The sequence below is a fragment of the Ornithorhynchus anatinus genome, chromosome 2 (assembly GCF_004115215.2).
Source record: "Ornithorhynchus anatinus isolate Pmale09 chromosome 2, mOrnAna1.pri.v4, whole genome shotgun sequence".
Lineage (NCBI taxonomy): Eukaryota > Metazoa > Chordata > Mammalia > Monotremata > Ornithorhynchidae > Ornithorhynchus > Ornithorhynchus anatinus.
The window spans coordinates 99,255,849-99,273,183 of NC_041729.1; the positions used below are offsets into that span (position 1 = coordinate 99,255,849).

Consider the following 17,335-nt stretch of genomic DNA (forward strand, 5'->3'; position numbering starts at 1 on the left):
AATTCTGGAAGGAAGAGGGGTAGAATCCATGGTGTGACCCAGACTCTGGGCAGCCTCCCTCTTTATGGCATGTGCTAAGTGCTTACTATGCTTCGGGCACTGTGCCGTGTCAGATTAAATTGGGTTGAATCTTCCTCGGTGCTTAGCACGGTGCATGCCATATTGTAAACCCTTAACTACAATTAATGATTATTATCTTTATTACTTTTATCAGTATCCCTCTAAACTGTAAACTCACTGTGGGCAGGGGAACCTGACTTCCAACTCTGCTGAACTGCAATTTCCCAAGCACTTATTACAATGTGCTGCACACAGTAAGTGATCAATAACTAGCATTGTTTGACTGATTAAGGAAGCAACGGGCCTAATGATGGACACATAAGGAAAGAGAAAACAGTAAGAGCACACAAACAACATGAAAAATAAGGCCGAGGATAAATATCCAAAAAACATCAAAAAGCCATCCGGTGGCTAGAAGAGTAGAGTTTGGGGCTTTTCATGGCTCAGAGTCAATCGGTCAATCCATCAGTGGGATTATTGAGTGTTTACTGTATGCAGAGTACTGTGCTAAGTCCATCGGTCACAGGTGAAGCCAGAGTTGTGGTCACAAGGACAGTCTGCCCGGGTTGCAGAAAGCTGGAGATGCCGCTGCTTCTGTCCTTCTGGCCGGGATGAAGCAAGGCAATTTAGGAAGATGGCCCTTCTTAGTCTCTTGTGGCAGTCTTCGTTTGAGTTCCGCTGCCCGGGTTCTGGCTGTCTCTAAGGAAAAGAACATTAGAGAAGCAGCACGGTAAGTTCAGGAACAGCCGCAGTGTAAAGGAAAAAGCCATTCTGAAATCTACCTGTTTAGGAGAACGAATGGGAAAGCAAAGAGAAGCAGCATGGCCTAGTGGGTAGAGCATGGGCCTGGGAGTAAGGTCATGGATTCTAAACCCAGCTCTACCCACTTGTCTGCTCTGTGACCTTGGGCAAGTCATTTCACTTCTCTGGGCCTCAGTTACCTCATCTGGAAAATGGGAATTGAGACCATAAGCCTCACATGGGACAGGGACAGTGTCCAACTGGATTTGCTTGTATCCATCCAGCTCTCAGTACAATGCCTTTGAACAATGGCTTTGAACCCATGACCTCTGACTCCCAAGCCCAGGCTCTTTCCACTGAGCCACGCTGCTTCTCTCCCTGAGAGCTGCAGGTCGATCTATCAATTAATGGTATTCGTTTAGCTGTGTGCAGAGCACTGTTCTAAGCTCTTGGGAGAGTATAATACAACACAGTTGATGGATACTTTCCCTGCCTGCAAGCAACTTCCAATCTCATTCATTCAATAGTATTCAATAGTATTTATTGAGCGCTTACTATGTGCAGAGCACTGTACTAAGCGCTTGGAATGAACAAGTCGACAACAGATACAGTCCCTGCCGTTTGACGGGCTTACAGTCTAATCGGGGGAATTAGACTAGAATCAATCTAGAGGGGAGGCCCATGGGTGAGTTAGAGTTTCAGCCTCCAGGGACTTGAGTATAGGTAAGTGTCACTGGTGGTGAATGGGTTTCTTGGACCCCAGTGGGCTGAGAATCTGGATGTCTGCCTAACCCGATTACACTCTCCTCCTACATAACAACAAGGAACGTGTCTACCAATTCTGTTCCATTGTACTCTCCCAAGTGAGTTTCCAGTCCTCTTCCAGTCTCGACTACGGGAGAGAGAGTCAAGCAGAGGTCTGTCCATTCCATTCCTAGCTTGGGCAGTGGCAAGCGAGTGGAAGGCCATCTGCCACAAGTCAAAACCCACCTGTGCTGGGCGGCAGCGGCATGGGAGAGAGTCAGGGGCGTGGGAGAGAGACAGGGATGGGTACTCAAGTTTACTGCATAGGAGACCATGGTAAACCACTTCCGTATTTTTACCAAGAAAACTCTGGATACACTACAGAATGATTGCAGATAGAGTTGGGGCGTTCTGGAAGAGATGTATCCATGGCGTCGCTATGGGTCGGAGACGACCCGACAGTCAAAGGCGAGCACACAGTAAGCGCTCAATAAACACCAATGATTCACTCAGTGATTGAACAGTAACAATAATAATAACGATGAGAATTGTATTGATTAAGCATGTGTTATTCATTCATTCAGTAGTATTGATTGAGCGCTCACTATGTGCAGAGCACTGTACTAAGCTCTTGGAATGTACAAGTCGGCAACAGATAGAGACAGTCCCTGCCCTTTGATGGGCTACAGTCTAATGGGGGAGAGGGGCAGACAAGAACAGTGGTAATAAAATGCGCTGAGCATGCTGATAACCCTGGGGTTGATAGAAGATTATCAGATGGGAAGCAGTCCCTGTCCCACCTGGGGCTCACAGTCTCAGTAGGAAGGAGAACAGGCAAGGAAACTGAAGCCTAGATAAGTTAAGTGGCTTGCCCAAGATAATAATAATAACTGTACTATTTGTTAAGCACTTAGTATGTGCCAGGCACTGTACTAAGCACTGGGGTGGACACAAGCAAATTGGGTTGCACACAGTCCCTGTCGCACAAGGGACTTGCTCACAGTCTTAATTCCCACTTTACAGATGAAGAGACTGAGGCACAGAGAAGTGAAGCGATTTGCCCAAGGCCACATGGCAGACAAGTGGCGGAGCTAGGATTAGAACCCAGGACCTTCTGACTCCCAGGTCATGCCGCTTCCCCAGTCGGTAGCAGGGGGCAGGGCTAGACACTAGGCCCCCCTCCCTCCCAAGCCCCGGTGCTCTATGACCGAAGCCATTTTCTTTTTCCTCTGCACAGTTGGTCATCTTTTGACGTCAATGTGTCTTCTGCTCAAAAAGAGGCTCTCTTTACCAGGCGACCCATCACAGTCGTTTCCAGCAGCTTTGTCTGCAGCCTTGTCTGATGCTTGGCTCTACTGCATCTCTAAATGGTCTCCACCCCTCCTGTCGCTTTCCTTCACTCCATTTTTCACTTTTCCGAGCGAGGTTGGGTGGGGTGCCGGTTGTCACTAAATGCTTCTCCCACATCCCACCCAGAGACGCTGTCCTGAGGCCGGCCTGGCTTCGCTTCCAACCCAATCGTCGTGATCGGGGAACGTGTCTCCTCATCTTGTTCATTCATTCATTCAATCGTACTGAGTGCTTACCCATGTGAAGAGCACTGTACTAAACGCTTGGGAAAATGCAATACCACAACTAACAGTGACATTCCCTGCCCACAGCAAGCTTACTTTCATTCATTCAATCACATTTATTGAGTGCTTACTGAGTGCTAAGTGCTTGGAAGATTGCAGTGTAACAACAAACAGACGAATTCCTGCCCACAAGGAGTTCACGGTCTAGAAGAAGAGACAGACGTCAATGCAGATAAGTAAAGTTACTGATATGTACCTAAGTGCTGTGGGACTGGGATGGCGGAAGAGCAAAGAGAGCAGGTCAGGGAGATGAAGAAAAGTGGAGCTTAGTCTGGGAAGGCCAATTGGAGGAGATGTACCTTTCAGTAAGGCTTTGAAAAGGAACTGTCTGTCAGATTAGAGGAGGGAGGGCGATCCAGGCCAGAGGCAGGATGTGGGTTGAGAAGTTGGAGGCCAGACAGGTGAGAACGAGGCACAGTACTCTCCCAAGTGCTCAGTACAGTTTTCTGCCCTCAGTAAGCGCTCTGTAAATACCATTAATTAATTGATTGACTAGTTATTCCTCCTCACTGGACTTCGTTCATTCGATCATATTTATTGAGCACTTACTGTGTGCAAAACACTGTACTAAGTGCTTGGGATACAATATAACAACAAACAGACACATTACTTCCCACAGCAAGCTTACAGTCTAGGTAAAAAGCCTACTGAAAGAACTGGAGCCTGTCCACGAACTCTGCTGTGGTATGCTCTCCCAAGGTCCTAGTACAGTGCTCTGCACACAGTAAGTGCTCGATCTTGTCTTCTGCGATCGAGTCGTTTCTGACCCATAGCGACAGCCCAGACACATCTCTCCCAGAACGCCCCGCTCTCCATCTGCAATCGTTCCGGTAGTGGATCCATAGAGTTTTCTTGGTAAAAATCCAGAAGTGGTTTACCACTGCTGCCTTCCGCGCCGTAAACTCGAGTCTCCACCCTCGTCACTCTCCTTTGCCGCTGCTGCCAAGCATGGGTGAGTTTTGACCTGTAGCAGATTTCCTTTTACTCTCTAGCCACTGCCCAAGCTGAGAATGGAACTGATAGGCCTCTGCTTGACTCTCCCTCCCGTAGCCAAGCTTGGTAGAGTACTGGAAACTCCCCAGGTGTGATCCTGAGAGGGCGAGTGCTTAATAACTGTCACTGATTGATTGATCCTCCCCACTGGATTTTATAAAATCCTATGGAAAGAACTGGTCCCTGTCTATCAACTCTATTAGATTGTACTCTCCTAAGCGCTTAGTACAGAGGTCTGCACCCAGTGAAGGGTTCAATGGATGCCACTGATGGATTAAGGAGGTTGTTGCTGGAGTTTAGCGTTTGTCCATGACAGAACAAAATCCAATGAATTGCCCTGGAAATATAAAAAGATTAACTTTCAGCTCAGAAAATCTTGAAGAGAAAGGGTGAGGGAGAGGAGGGAAGGGGGAAGAGGGGCAGAAGCGGTGCGGGTGTTTCTGGGGCCTCAGGACTGAGAGGGCTGTGGAACCGCTAGGCTCTTGAAAGTTGGCAGGTGGGGAGATTTTCCCGAAACGTCTTCCCCCTCAAGGGACCTTTAGCAGTTGCAGCAATAACAATAATAATCCTGATTAACACTTCTGCAGAACCTTTCAGCGAGGGCTTTCTGAGCATCGGGCAAACGCCAGTTAATTCCATCTTGCCCATCCAGCCCGGTCTCCTCTGTGCCCGAGCTGCCCAAAATGGCTTCTCGGTTTTTCTCCCGTGGCCCCGTCCAGGCGAGCAAGCCGTGCGCTTGAAGGACGGCCCACGGACATCCTGAGGCGTCGACCGCCCTCCAGCATCCAGCCCCGCCTGCCAGACACACGAGGCCTGCTGCTCCTCTAGTCTGGGAGGCAGGAGGCGAGATCCCACAGGAGGTGCGCATGGGGAGACAGACGCATCCGCAGACAGAATCAAGCCAGGCGTGGGCCGGGCTCAGGCACCTTGGATTCCCATGAGAAATTCTGGGAAGCTCAATCTCATCGACGTCACACGCGTGTGCAGACCGGAGGCTGGGGACCGTTTAAAAATACTGGGATGGCTGCAAATTTCCCAGGCTATATTTAGTTCGCGCATCGCCCAGGAGCCGGAAAGAGCTGGAAAGACACAAAGTGAGGCGGAGGGGGGAGAAAGAAGGCGGGGATGTGGCTGACAAGGGCTAAAATTAACCCGATGCCCTGTAGGCTCCCCGACCAAGCCGGCTGTGGGCCTGGGCCTGTGGACTGGCAGGGAGGAGGTGGGGAGAAGGGAGGGAGAGAGGGTCTCCTCCGCTGTTCCTGGCCAAGGGCTCATCTCATCTATTTTCTGCCACAGGCAGAGGACAGGAAGGAAGGGTTTGTTTCCTGTAAATAGACGGAGAGAAAATTACAGCTATTATTGTTTTGACAACGGAAGGACCCCCTGAAGTGCGCCCTGAACCTCATTCCTATCAGACATGAGGTCTGAATCACGGGGGTCTGTGCAGAAAGCCCTCGTGAGGGGTCCGGCGAGGAGGTCGAGGCCTTCCCATTAGCGGTCTGACCCGGGGGGGTTAAAGAGGGGCCGACTCTGGGCTGCTCAGGAGGAAGCAGCCTGGGTTTGGATGAGAGCTTTGGAACCAGCCACGTCTGGCTGCAGGAAACATGTTGGATCTTGACCGTTTCACCCCTCTGACCCCCCCGGTTTCTCCTCAAACACACACACAAACACACACGCACACACACACTCAGGCACACCCAACCCCATGCCCCAAGCCTCAGCCTTGGGTTGCTTACAGCCGATTTCCCCTGGACAGTTTAAGGAACTGCTAGAGTTGGCTTTATAGAAGAGAAGCAGCTTGGCCTGGTGGATAGAGCATGGGCCTAAGAGTCAGAAGAACTTGGGTTCTGATCCTAGCCTGTGCAACTCGTTTGCTGACTGTAGGCAAGTCACTTCCCTTCTCTGGGCCTCAGTTACCTCATCTGGAAAATGGGGATTAAGATTGTGAGCCTCATGTGCTCAACCCGATTTGGAGTCAGAAGAACTTGGGTTCTGATCCTAGCCTGTGCAACTCGCTTGCTGAGTGACTGTAGGCAAGTCACTTCCCTTCTCTGGGCCTCAGTTACCTCAACTGGAAAATGGGGATTAAGACTGTGGGCCTCATGTGCTCCACCCGATTTGCTTGTATCCGCCTCAGCACAGTGTCTGGCGCATAGTAAGCGCTTAACGGATGCCATGGTGATGATGACGATTTTCATCCGGGATAGCTTCACTCTATTACTCTAATCGTTCACGCCAGCAGGCAGAGCTGCCCCAAGGTCAGGATGTTTGGGGAGCGCTAAGAGTACCCGTGATCACATCCGCTCCCCCAAGTACAGCGCTTTGCATAGAGTCAGCGCTCAATAAATATCACTGATGAATTGATTGAAACCAGAAGCATCCCCATTTTATAGGACTTTGCCCCCAATGTCACTTTACTGCCTCTCACTGCCACAGTTGACCGATGACAGAATCTCCCATCAGGATTGATAGTTGAACATCATCCTTGAAATTTCAGGACAGAGAATCTTTCACTCATTCCTTCAGTCATATTTATTGAGCGCTTACTGTGTGCAGAGCACTGTACTGCTTAGGAGAGTTCAACATAACAATAAACGGACACTTTCCCCGCCCACAACGGACTTACAGTCTAGCTGGGGAGACAGATATTAATGGTGACAGGCTGGTGCAGCGCAATTCACAAGGTCTGTCTCCTTCCGGTAAGGTTCCCGCTGGGGCAAGGAGGGCAGTGAGCGAGCAGGCAGGCGGTGGTGCAGCGCCTTTTTACAGACGAGGTAACTGAGGTACAGAGAATAGGAGTGACTTGCCCCAGGTCACTCAGCAGACAAGTGAAAGCCTGTTTCCACTGGACCACACTGATTCTCGGGCCGGACCCACTGTGACTGCTGTAGCCAGCACAGTTCCCATCGCCTCCAGCCCGAAGCCATAATGGCCTAAGCGCCTCTAGGCACTAAACTAGCGGCTCTTCGCTGTGCTCCATTCGCAAATGTGGCTGTGCGGCCACCATCACTGCTCACTCATTCATTCAATCGTTATTTACTGAGCACTTATTTTCGGAGCACTGTTCTAAACACTTGGGAGAGTACTGATCCAAGTCCAGGAGCCACAGTGCTGGCTGCCCCTCATTGCCTGGATAGGACAGGCAAAGGTGACATGGAAAGACGTTCCCGTCTCCCAGGGCCCAGACGCTGGGCCAGGTCGGGGGAAAGGTCCAGCCTTGTGGTCCCTGGACTTGGCGAGGATTTCTGGTGTAGCAGTTGCAGAGCCTTCTCCCTCCTCCTGTTATCAGCGTGCCAAAGTGAAGAGAAGCAGCGTGGCTCAATGGAAAGAGCCTGGGCTTGGGAGTCAGAGGTCATGGGTTCGAATCCCGGCTCTGCCATTTGTCTGCTGTGTGACTGTGGGCAAGTCACTTAACTTCTCTGTGCCTCAGTTCCCTCATCTGTAAAATGGGGATTAAGACTGTGAGCCTCACGTGGAACAACCTGATTACCCTGTATCTACCCCGGCACTTGAACAGTGCTCTGCACATAGTTAAGCGCTAAACAAATACCAACATTATCAAAGTGGTCCATTCCTAGCTCCGTGGGGAGGGACGGGCTAGCTATGATGGCCTGCCCTGTCTGTGATGCTATTTTTTTTTAATGGCATATGTTATGCACTTACTATGTGCCAGGCATTGTACTAAGCCTGGAGTAGATACAGCCTAATCAGGGTGGACACAGTCCTTGTCCCACATAGGGCTCACAATCTTAATCCCCATCTGACAGATAAGGGAGCTGAGTCTCAGAGGAGTGAAGTGATTTGCCTAAGGTCAGACAGCGGGCAAGTGGCGGAGCAGGGATTAGAAGTCAGGTCCTTCTGAGTCCTAGGACTGAGCTCTCTCCACTAGGCCATGCTGCTTCTCCTCACGAAAACGCTAATCCCATAGAGATGACTGCCCCTCCGCCCCGCCTCGATCATGGCGTTGGCACCTCTGCTTGGCAGGATTCCATTCTGGTCTCTCTGCTGGTTGTCAGATGAAACGCCACCCCACTGTCCCGCGTCCCTCCAGGCCCACAGAGGAGACACCAGGTGAGGGGGAAGCACTCAGTAAATATGACTGCATGAATGAATGAAAGCCCTGAGGAAAATGAGTGGAGAGGCCTTCCCTGACTAAATCCTCATTTTCTCTTTTCCTACTTCCTCCTGCATTGCCCTGATTTGCTCCCTTTATTCACCACCGTCTCAGCCCCACGGCACTTACGTATATATCCATAATTTATTTACGGTGATGTCTATGGCCCCTTCTAGGCTGTGAGCTCGTTGTGGGCAGGGAACGTGTCTACGAACTCTGTTACATTGCACTCTCCCAAATGCTCTGCACACGGTAAGCACTCAGTAAATAGAGTCAACTGATGGATTGATTGAACGGCAGAGTTCTGGGTAGAGGCCGTGGGAAGTGAGTGGGTGGGTGAACCCTCGTGGTTCTGTGAGGATGATATCCTCGCTGAAGAGGAGCCAGGAGGTTTGCCCTGCTAGTAGCACCAACCTGAACAACGACTCCCTCGATGATAATAATAATAATTGTGATATTTGTTAAGCGCTTACTATTTGCCAGGCACTGTATTAAGCACTGGGGTGGATACTAGCAATTTAGGTTGGAGACAGTCCCTGTCCCACACACTCAATCCCATTTCCAGATGAGATAACTGAGGCCCAGAGAAGTGAAGTGATTGCCCAAGATCACACAGCAGAGAAGTGGCAGAGCCGGGATTAGATCCCGTGACCTTCTGACCCCCTGTGCTGTATCCACTGTGAAATGCTGTTTCTCCATCTTGATCTCAATTGGATCCCCCCAGCTGGGTTTCTTGCCCTCCAGCGACACCCTTCTCCAAGAGCCTTAGAAAAGGGCGGGGGGACTTCGAACCAGCAGTGGTGCTAAGGAACTGACAATAACATAGAGCAGTTCCTAGCCCTCTACCACCCCGACTGGGGTCCTCAATGTGGTGAGGGACCGTGAAATTGTCAGTGCTCCAGTGCTCCTCTGGCATCCTGGCAGGGATCCTTCACCATGGTAGGGGTACGTGGACTTGTCGGTGTTTCAGTGCTCCTCTAGTACCTTAGCTGGCTTAGGGGGACACGGACTTGTCTGTGCTCCAGTGTTCCCTGGAGTAATCTGGCTGAGATCTCTACTTTGGCCGAGGGACTTGCACTTGACGATCCTCCAGTGTTCCCGGGAGCACCTTGGATGAAGGCCCCGTTTCATGGCAGTGTAAGGCATGGCTTTCCTCAGGATACTCCGCATCAAACAGAAAGTCGGCTTTAAAGCACTCAATCATCTTGCCCCATCCTACCTCACTTCGCTGATCTCCTACTCCAGCCCAGCCCTCACACTCATCTCCTCTAGCGCCAGCTTATTCACTGGGCCCCGATCTCATTTATTTCTCTGCTGACCCCTTTCCCACATCCTCCCCCTAGCCTGGAACTCCCTCCCCCTCCATATTGCCAGATGACCACTCTCTGTCCACCTTCAAAGTATTATTAAGGGCACATCTCCTCCAGGAAGCCTTCCCCGATTAAGCCCTCTTTTCCCCAGCTCACTCTCCCTTCTGTGTCATCTATGCACTTGGATCCATGACTTTTGGACATTTGATATTTGCCCCACCCCCAGCCCCACAGCACTAATGTACATATCTTCAAATTATATTATGCACGTAAACTATTTACTTATTCGTATTAATGTCTGTCTCCCCCTCTAGACTGTAAGTTTGTTACGGGCAGTGAACATGTCTGGTAATTCTGCTGTGTTATATTCTCCCAAATGCTTAGAACAGTGCTCTGCACACAGTAAGTGCTCTACAAATATGACTGATTGACTGATTGATCGATTGATTGATTGAAGGTGATTTGTTCCAGAGCTTCGATGAGACTCCAAGCTGCACAGCTTCCTCGTTGCCCTGTTTCCAGCCCCCTGCCAAAACATTTCCTCACTTGGATTCCTGTGTGAGGTGAGCCTTCTATCCTGAAATGCACCCACACCCACACCCAGAGACACATATGCACATGAACACACAAATACACATGCACAAATACACACACAAAAAGACCAACTATGCACACAAACTCACAGATACACAAGAACAAACACAAATATTCCCTCAAACACATAGCTACAGAAAAACAAACACACAAATGTGCCCACAAATACATGCATAAGAAGTACAAACACATGCACACAAAATGGCTCATAAATACACATACGCAGCCATTGTTGGGTAGGGATAGTCTCCATCTGTAGCCGAATTGTACTCTCGAAGCACTTAGTACAGTGCTTTGCATGCAATAAGCGCTCAATAAATGTGATTGAATGAATAGACAACCAAAAGGGCACACACAAACACAAACACACACACATACATAAATTAAGAGGTGCAGAGGTAGCTACACTGCCCCATCCCCAAACACACACCAGCCCACACATGATCCAGCCCTCACACCGTGCATTTTAATAGGAACAGAGTTTTGGAAGGGACGAAATTACAACCGGAAAGGTGAAATGAAATGAATGAAAGGCAAAGATTCCTGCTTGGGCACGCAGGTCCCGGGCAGCCAGCACCTAGCGCCTCCTCTAACGCCGCTCCCCAACGCCGGGACTTGACGCTGTCCTCTCGGTGAACCCTACAAAATTAGCTCAACGTGATGCCGCGTTCCCTGTTTTCTGGAGGATCAAAGTTCCTGGATCCCGGCCCGGCCTTCGGCTGATAACCGGGTCACGGGATAAGTTCGCGCCCGTGTACTGCTTGTTACACACCGCGGTGTGCGTATCCCCCTGGATTTCCCCGGTTAGAGCCATACAGGGAAATAACCGGGGCTCACATTTTTCCCTTTCGGGCGATAGAGCTAATCTCGAGACCGTGAGATCATTTCTGTATGCTCCACCCTCTTTACCAGCCTCGCTGGAACCAGGAAAATGTGTTTTGCCTCCTCTCCTAAGAGGCTACCCTTCCAGAGCAGGCCCCTGCTACCGTTGTCATAATAACAGCAGCTCCTTGTAGCACTTAAAATGCTTGTCTCACAACAGCAGCATGACAAAGGGGATCAGTCCCGTATCAGGAGGACCGGCGGGGATTAAATGCCATCCGAAGGGAGAAAGCTACCTTCGTGGTATCAGAAGGCCTTGAAGAGAAGCAGCTTGGCCTAGTGGGTAGAGCGTGGGCCTGGGAGTCAGAAGGACCTGGGTTCTAACCCCGGCTCTGCCACTCGTCTGCTCTGTGAGCCTGGGCAAGTCGCTTCGCTTCTCTGGGCCTCCGTTCCCTCATTTGCAGAATGGGGATTCAAAACCCGTTCTCCCTCTGACTAAGACTGTGAGTTCCATAGGGGACTGGATGGTTTTGTCTTTGACTCAGCGCTTGTAACATAGAAAGAGCTCAACAAATACCACAGTTATCATCATTGTTATTCTCTGTTCCTAAGTTACCTCATGTATAAAATGGGGATTAAAACTGAGAGCCCCAGGTGGGATATGGACTGTGTCCAAACCGATTAGCTTGTAGGTGCCAGTGCTAGAAGCAGCGTGACTTAGTGGAAAGAGCATGGGCTTGGGAATCAGAGGACTTGGGTTGTATCGTTTTTGTCTGTCTCTCTCCCCCGATTAGACTGTAAGCCCGTCAAAAGGCAGGGACTGTCTCTATCTGTTACCGATTTGTACATTCCAAGCGCTTAGTACGATGCTCTGCACATAGTAAGCGCTCAATAAATGCTATTGAATGAATGAATGAATACTTCCACTTGAACTCCTTTGATATGGTTTTTATTAAACCCACATACTTCGCTGCCTGCAAATGTGTTGTGGGCAAGAAACAAGTCTACCTCCTCTGTAGAGAAGCAGCATGGCATTGTGGATAGAGCCTGGGAGTCAGAAGGTAATGGGTTCTAATCCCGGCTCTGCCACTTGTCTGCTGTGTGACCTTGGGCAAGTCACTTCACTTCTCTGGACCTCAGTTACCTCATCTGTAAAATAGAATTTGAGACTGTGAGCCCCATGTAGGACAGGGACTGTGTCCAACTTGATTTAGTACAGTGCCTGGTATGCAGTAAGCTCTTATCAAATACCGCTATTATTATTATTATTATTATTATTACCATTATTATTATACTGTACTCTCCCAAGAGCTTAGTATGGTATTCTGCTTTGCAGTAAACACTCCAAATATGTCATCGATTAACTGATAGATTGATAAATTAATACTATAGATTTCATAAGAATCCTCTAGACTGTAAGCTTGTGATGGTCAGGGAACATGTCTACTAGCTTTATTGCTCTATACTCTTCCAAACACTTAGGACAGTGCTCTCCACACAATAATCACTCAATAAATATCATTGATTGAATTATCTGTCACACAGGTACTAAACCCAAATTCATTATCAAGTAGATTTCAGTTACAGATCTGGCAATCCCCTCTAGAACTGTATAACTTTCTTTTCTACTCTTAAAAAAAACCTCCTGTTCCCAAACAAGCTTTTATTTTATTATACCTTTGCTATAATAGCAGCAGCTCCTGGTAACACTAAAATGCTGTCTCACAAGAACAGTATGATAAAGGCACAGCGGCGAGTGGATTTTTCAATTTGTTGCCCAGAGGACTTAAGCTTATTTCTATACCTAAATTTAAGGATAAAAAAAAAAGTTGAATCATTCCAAAACTGGTATTTATTATGAAAATATCTCTTTGACTGCACAATCACCTTGGAATGTGCTCAGCGCGACTCACGTCGTGTTCAACAAAGGGTTTGATGACAACTTAGGAGATAAATGACAATTATGTCACAGCGCTACTGTCTTTAGCTCACTGTACTTTAATTCTCTTACACCAAGGCCTATTATTTATTAATTTCAACGATCCTTCACTACTGAGCATAAAAGTGTTCCACTCTGTGCTGCTGTGGGTATTCAAGGGCCACCACCACATTGCTTTCTGGGTTGCAATTTGCTAAGACAGTGTGTGGGTGTGAGTTGCAGTTGAAAACAATATAATCAGGGATCACAGGTTATTAATACAAAAGAGTTTCAGATTCTTCAGTTCTATTTTATTTGTGTTTTTTTTGTTTTTTGGGTTTTTTTTCTGGAAAACTGCTTCTTCCTCCTCCAAAGTTATACAGTTCCAGAGAGGATTGTGGGATCTGGAAAATGGTCCCATCCTTTGCCCAAACTTTGCCCCTCTAGACTGGGACACAGTGCTTATTGGGAAATCCACCCAGGGCCATTCCTAGCATCAGTATGGCTTTGATGAGGTGCCATCTGCATTTGTCCTGCTGGGGGGGAAAAAAAATCAAGCATGAAATTCCTTCCAAATCCCCCAGCAAAATGGACCAACTGCACCGCTTTTCCTTTGTAGCTCCAGGGAGCACAAGCACTCATCTCCTCCCCTCTTCTGCCCCGAGAACTTTGGAGCTGAAAACAGCCTCCCCTGTCCGCCACCCTCCCCATCCATATTAAGTTCCAAATGTTCCCAATCTCACCAAGTTGCCTCCAGAACGTGTTTCTTTCTTACCCATCTCTATGGCAGTGGCCTTTCACACTCCTGGCAAAATAGCAGAAGTCAAGGAGTTTGTCTCCATTAGAATTTCCCCTCTACCCTCTAAACAACCTTCCCTTTCCCCTCCCAGGTTTCCAGCTCATGGCAGCACGGGGAAGGGAAAGTTACAGTACAGTTACAGTACTTGTTAAGCATGCACTATGTTCCAAGCACTGTTCTAAACACTTGGGTAGATTCAAGTTAATCAGGTTGGTCACAGTCCCTGTCTCACTTGGGGGGTCACACTCTTATCCCCATTTTACAGATGAGGTAACTGAGCCACAGGGAAGTTAAGTGACTTGCCACATAGAAGACATGTGGCAGAGTTGGGATTAAGATCCAGGTCCTTCTGACTCCCAGCCCCAGGCTTTCTCCACTAAGCCACACTACTTCTAAAAATTATGGGAAAGTTACAGTCTGCAGCCTGGCCTCCCCATTGAAATGACGGGGAAAAGTAGAGGTTCAGAGGAAACTGGCTCATCCCAAGAGCTTTCCAAACCTGAAGTGGATCCATCCAGCTGCTGCATCCTAACGGCTGGAAGAGTTTTACCAACCCAAAGTGCATCAGAATCTACAGCCTGACAGTTAGAAAGGTCTTTCGACCTCACCGCAGGCTTTCCTTCCTGCAGAAAATGGAGGGAAAAAAAACACCTTAGAATGAAATTCAGGAAAGACACCAACCTACTCGACAAGGAATCTCTGAGCCTCCATCAGGAAACTAACCAAGCTGTCTAAGTGTCATCGGCCCATGGGTTCTTTCCCACTGTGGGCCGGAAACGTGTCCACTGCTTCCGTTGTATTATACTCTCCCAAGCTCGATTATTACTCTTTTACTCGTATTATGCTCTCCCAAAGTAAGCTTGGTATGAACAGGGAACCTGTCTGCTAATTCTGTATTATGATAATGTTGGTATTTGTTAAGTGCTTACTGTGTGCAGAGCACTGTTCCAAGCGCTGGGGTAGATACAGGGTAATTAGGTTGTTCCATGTGAGGCTCACAGTTAATCCGCATTTTACAGATGAGGTTACTGAGGCCCAGAGAAGTGAAGTGACTTGCCCACAGTCACACAGCTCACAAGTGGCAGAGCCGGGAGTCGAACCCATGACCTCTGACTCCAAAGCCCAGGCTCTTTCCACTGAGCCACGATACTCTCCCAAGCAGTTAGTACAATGCTCTGCACGTAGTGAGAGCTCAATAAACACCACTGATTGATTAATTGATTGATTGATTGAAAAATGACAAACTGGCCAGCCCCCTCCTCACACACTTACTGAAAATCATCACATTTGGGTCAGTTTCCAATCTGCAGTGGTGGTATGTCTCTGTCTCCCCCTCTAGACAGGTAAGCTCGTTGTGAGCAGGGAATGTGTCTGTTTATTGTTCTGTTGTACTCTTCCAAGCATTTAGTATGGTGTTTTGCACACAGTAAGTGCTTGATAAATATGAATGAATGAATAATTAAGACTAGGACCTACATGGAAATGGAAGCCATCCCATCTTCTCAAGCTTACCTGCCCAGCTGGAAGGAAGAGGGAGTCAACCCTCACTAGGCGAATCAGGAAACCAGTCATGCCTTATCTTCCCACCCTGCCTGAGAGCAGGGTGAGCCATCGGTCGAGGCCGGACAATCTCAAGCCACGAGGAATGCGGCCCGAGGAAACTTTTCAATCACGGAAGGTAATTTGGGGCTGGGCGGGGAGAAACCTCCTAAGCGGTGAATATTTTCCTGGTCGAGTCATCCTCCGAGGCCTGTCCTCTTCCAAATGTCACCGCGGGGACGTGTGGGGACCCAGCGTATGCAATCGTGAAACAAGGAGGTCGGCCAATTTATCAAAGCGAAGCTTGTCCCGAAAGGATCGGAATGACGAGAAGCAGCATAGCATAGTGGAGAGAGTACGGGCTTCGGAGTCAGAAGGTCATGGACTCTATTCCTGGCTCTGCCACTTGTCTGCTGAGTGGCCTTGAGCAAGTCATTTCAATTCTGTGCCTCAGTTACCTCATCTATAAAACAGGGATTGAGACCGTGAGCCCCAAATGGGATAGGGATTATGACCAACCCGATTTGCTTGTATCTACCCCGGGCTTAATACTTGTCTGGCACTTAATAAATGCTTAACCAGTATCAAAATTATCATTATTATTATTATTATTATTACGTAGAGACTCCAGCAACAGCTCAGAAATTATTCCCCTCTAGACTGTGAGCTCGTTTTGGACAGGGAATATAACCGTTTATTGTTGTACTTTACTCCCTCAAACGCTTCATAAAGTGCTGTGCACACAGTGAGCGCTCAATAAATACAAATGAGTGAATGAATGGTTGCTAGAGCGAGAAAGCTGTTCCACTAGCCACGGCTGGCCCTGGACGGTGCTAATGAAAAGGTTCTGAACGAGGGGTCGACGGCAACCCACCCAGAGCTCTGGTGGAGTGGAAATGGGAAATGAATCGGGCTGAATCACTTGTGCGGGAGGAGAGCACAGAGGTCAGGAATGCCGGAGAATGGCCCTAACCCTAACACAACCCCCTAAAGCCACACTCTCTGCAAGAACCCAGACAAATATCGATGTTCCCAGGAAGAGGAAAAGCCAGGACAGACTCTTTTTCTCTTAAGCATTCAATAAATACAATTGATTGATTGATTGTTCGACTGATTCATGAAACCCACAAGTTCTCAATTCTAAATTTTTTTAGGAGTGAAAAGATTTCCCCAGACCAGATTTGGTGACAAGCTCTCTTTTCCATTTCATTTTGCTTGATAATAACAATAATACTAATAATAACAATAATAAATACGACAATGGCATCTGTTAAACACTTACTATGTGCCAGGCACTGTAGTAAGCACTGGAGTAAATACAAGCTAACCAGGTTGGACACAGTCCCTGTCCCACATAGGGCTCCAAGTCTTAGTAGGAGGGAGCAGGGTTTTAATCCCCATTTTACAGAAGAGGTAACTGAGGCACAGAGAAGTTAAGTGACTTGTCGGAGGTCACACGGCTGACACGTGGCAGAGCCACGATTAGAAACCCGGTCCTCTGACTCCCAGGCCCATGCTGTATCCATTAGGCAACGCTGCTTCTCAGCCTCCGGTCTACAGAGGCGGCACCATTGGCTTTGCGAAAGGCATCGGGGGAAATGGAAGTTGCTTCATCTTTTAAAGCTTACCTGTCTGACTGGAGTTCTTCATTCATCCCTTCAATCATATTTACTGAGTGCTTACTGTGTGCAGAGCACTGTACTCGCTTGGAAAGTACAATTCAGTAACAAATAGAGACAATCCCTACCCAAGAATGAGCTCACTCTATCTGTCAGTTGGTGTTAGCTTCCTCCATTATTGAATGCTAAGTTCCGGGGGAGCAAGGAGGAGGAGGCCTCTCTTTTCATTCTTCGGCAGGTCTCCCAAGTGCCTAGTTCTGGGTGTGACACCCTGGGTGAAGCTGGGGAAGAGTCAGTCAATCTCGGTGGTGACAGTGACATAGTGAATCATGTTGTGTTTAGCGATAGGTCCTCAGTACAACCGACTCTATGGATTCGAGAGCAACCTTGGAGGTTAATTTGTGGACCTATTTGTTCTTCCATCAGGAAATCGCCATCCACCGCAATT

At 48.4% G+C, this 17,335-nt stretch overlaps 1 long non-coding RNA gene across 1 annotated transcript in view; it reads right to left on the reverse strand.

Moving 5' to 3' along the window:
• Nucleotides 1-319: 319 nt before the first annotated feature.
• LOC114809148 overlaps nt 320-17,335 on the reverse strand; it is a 28,992-nt gene continuing 11,976 nt past the window's right edge. Inside the window, exon 2 of the long non-coding RNA XR_003756904.1 lies at nt 320-759. This is a non-coding gene — a long non-coding RNA (uncharacterized LOC114809148). The remainder of the gene's footprint in view (nt 760-17,335) is intronic.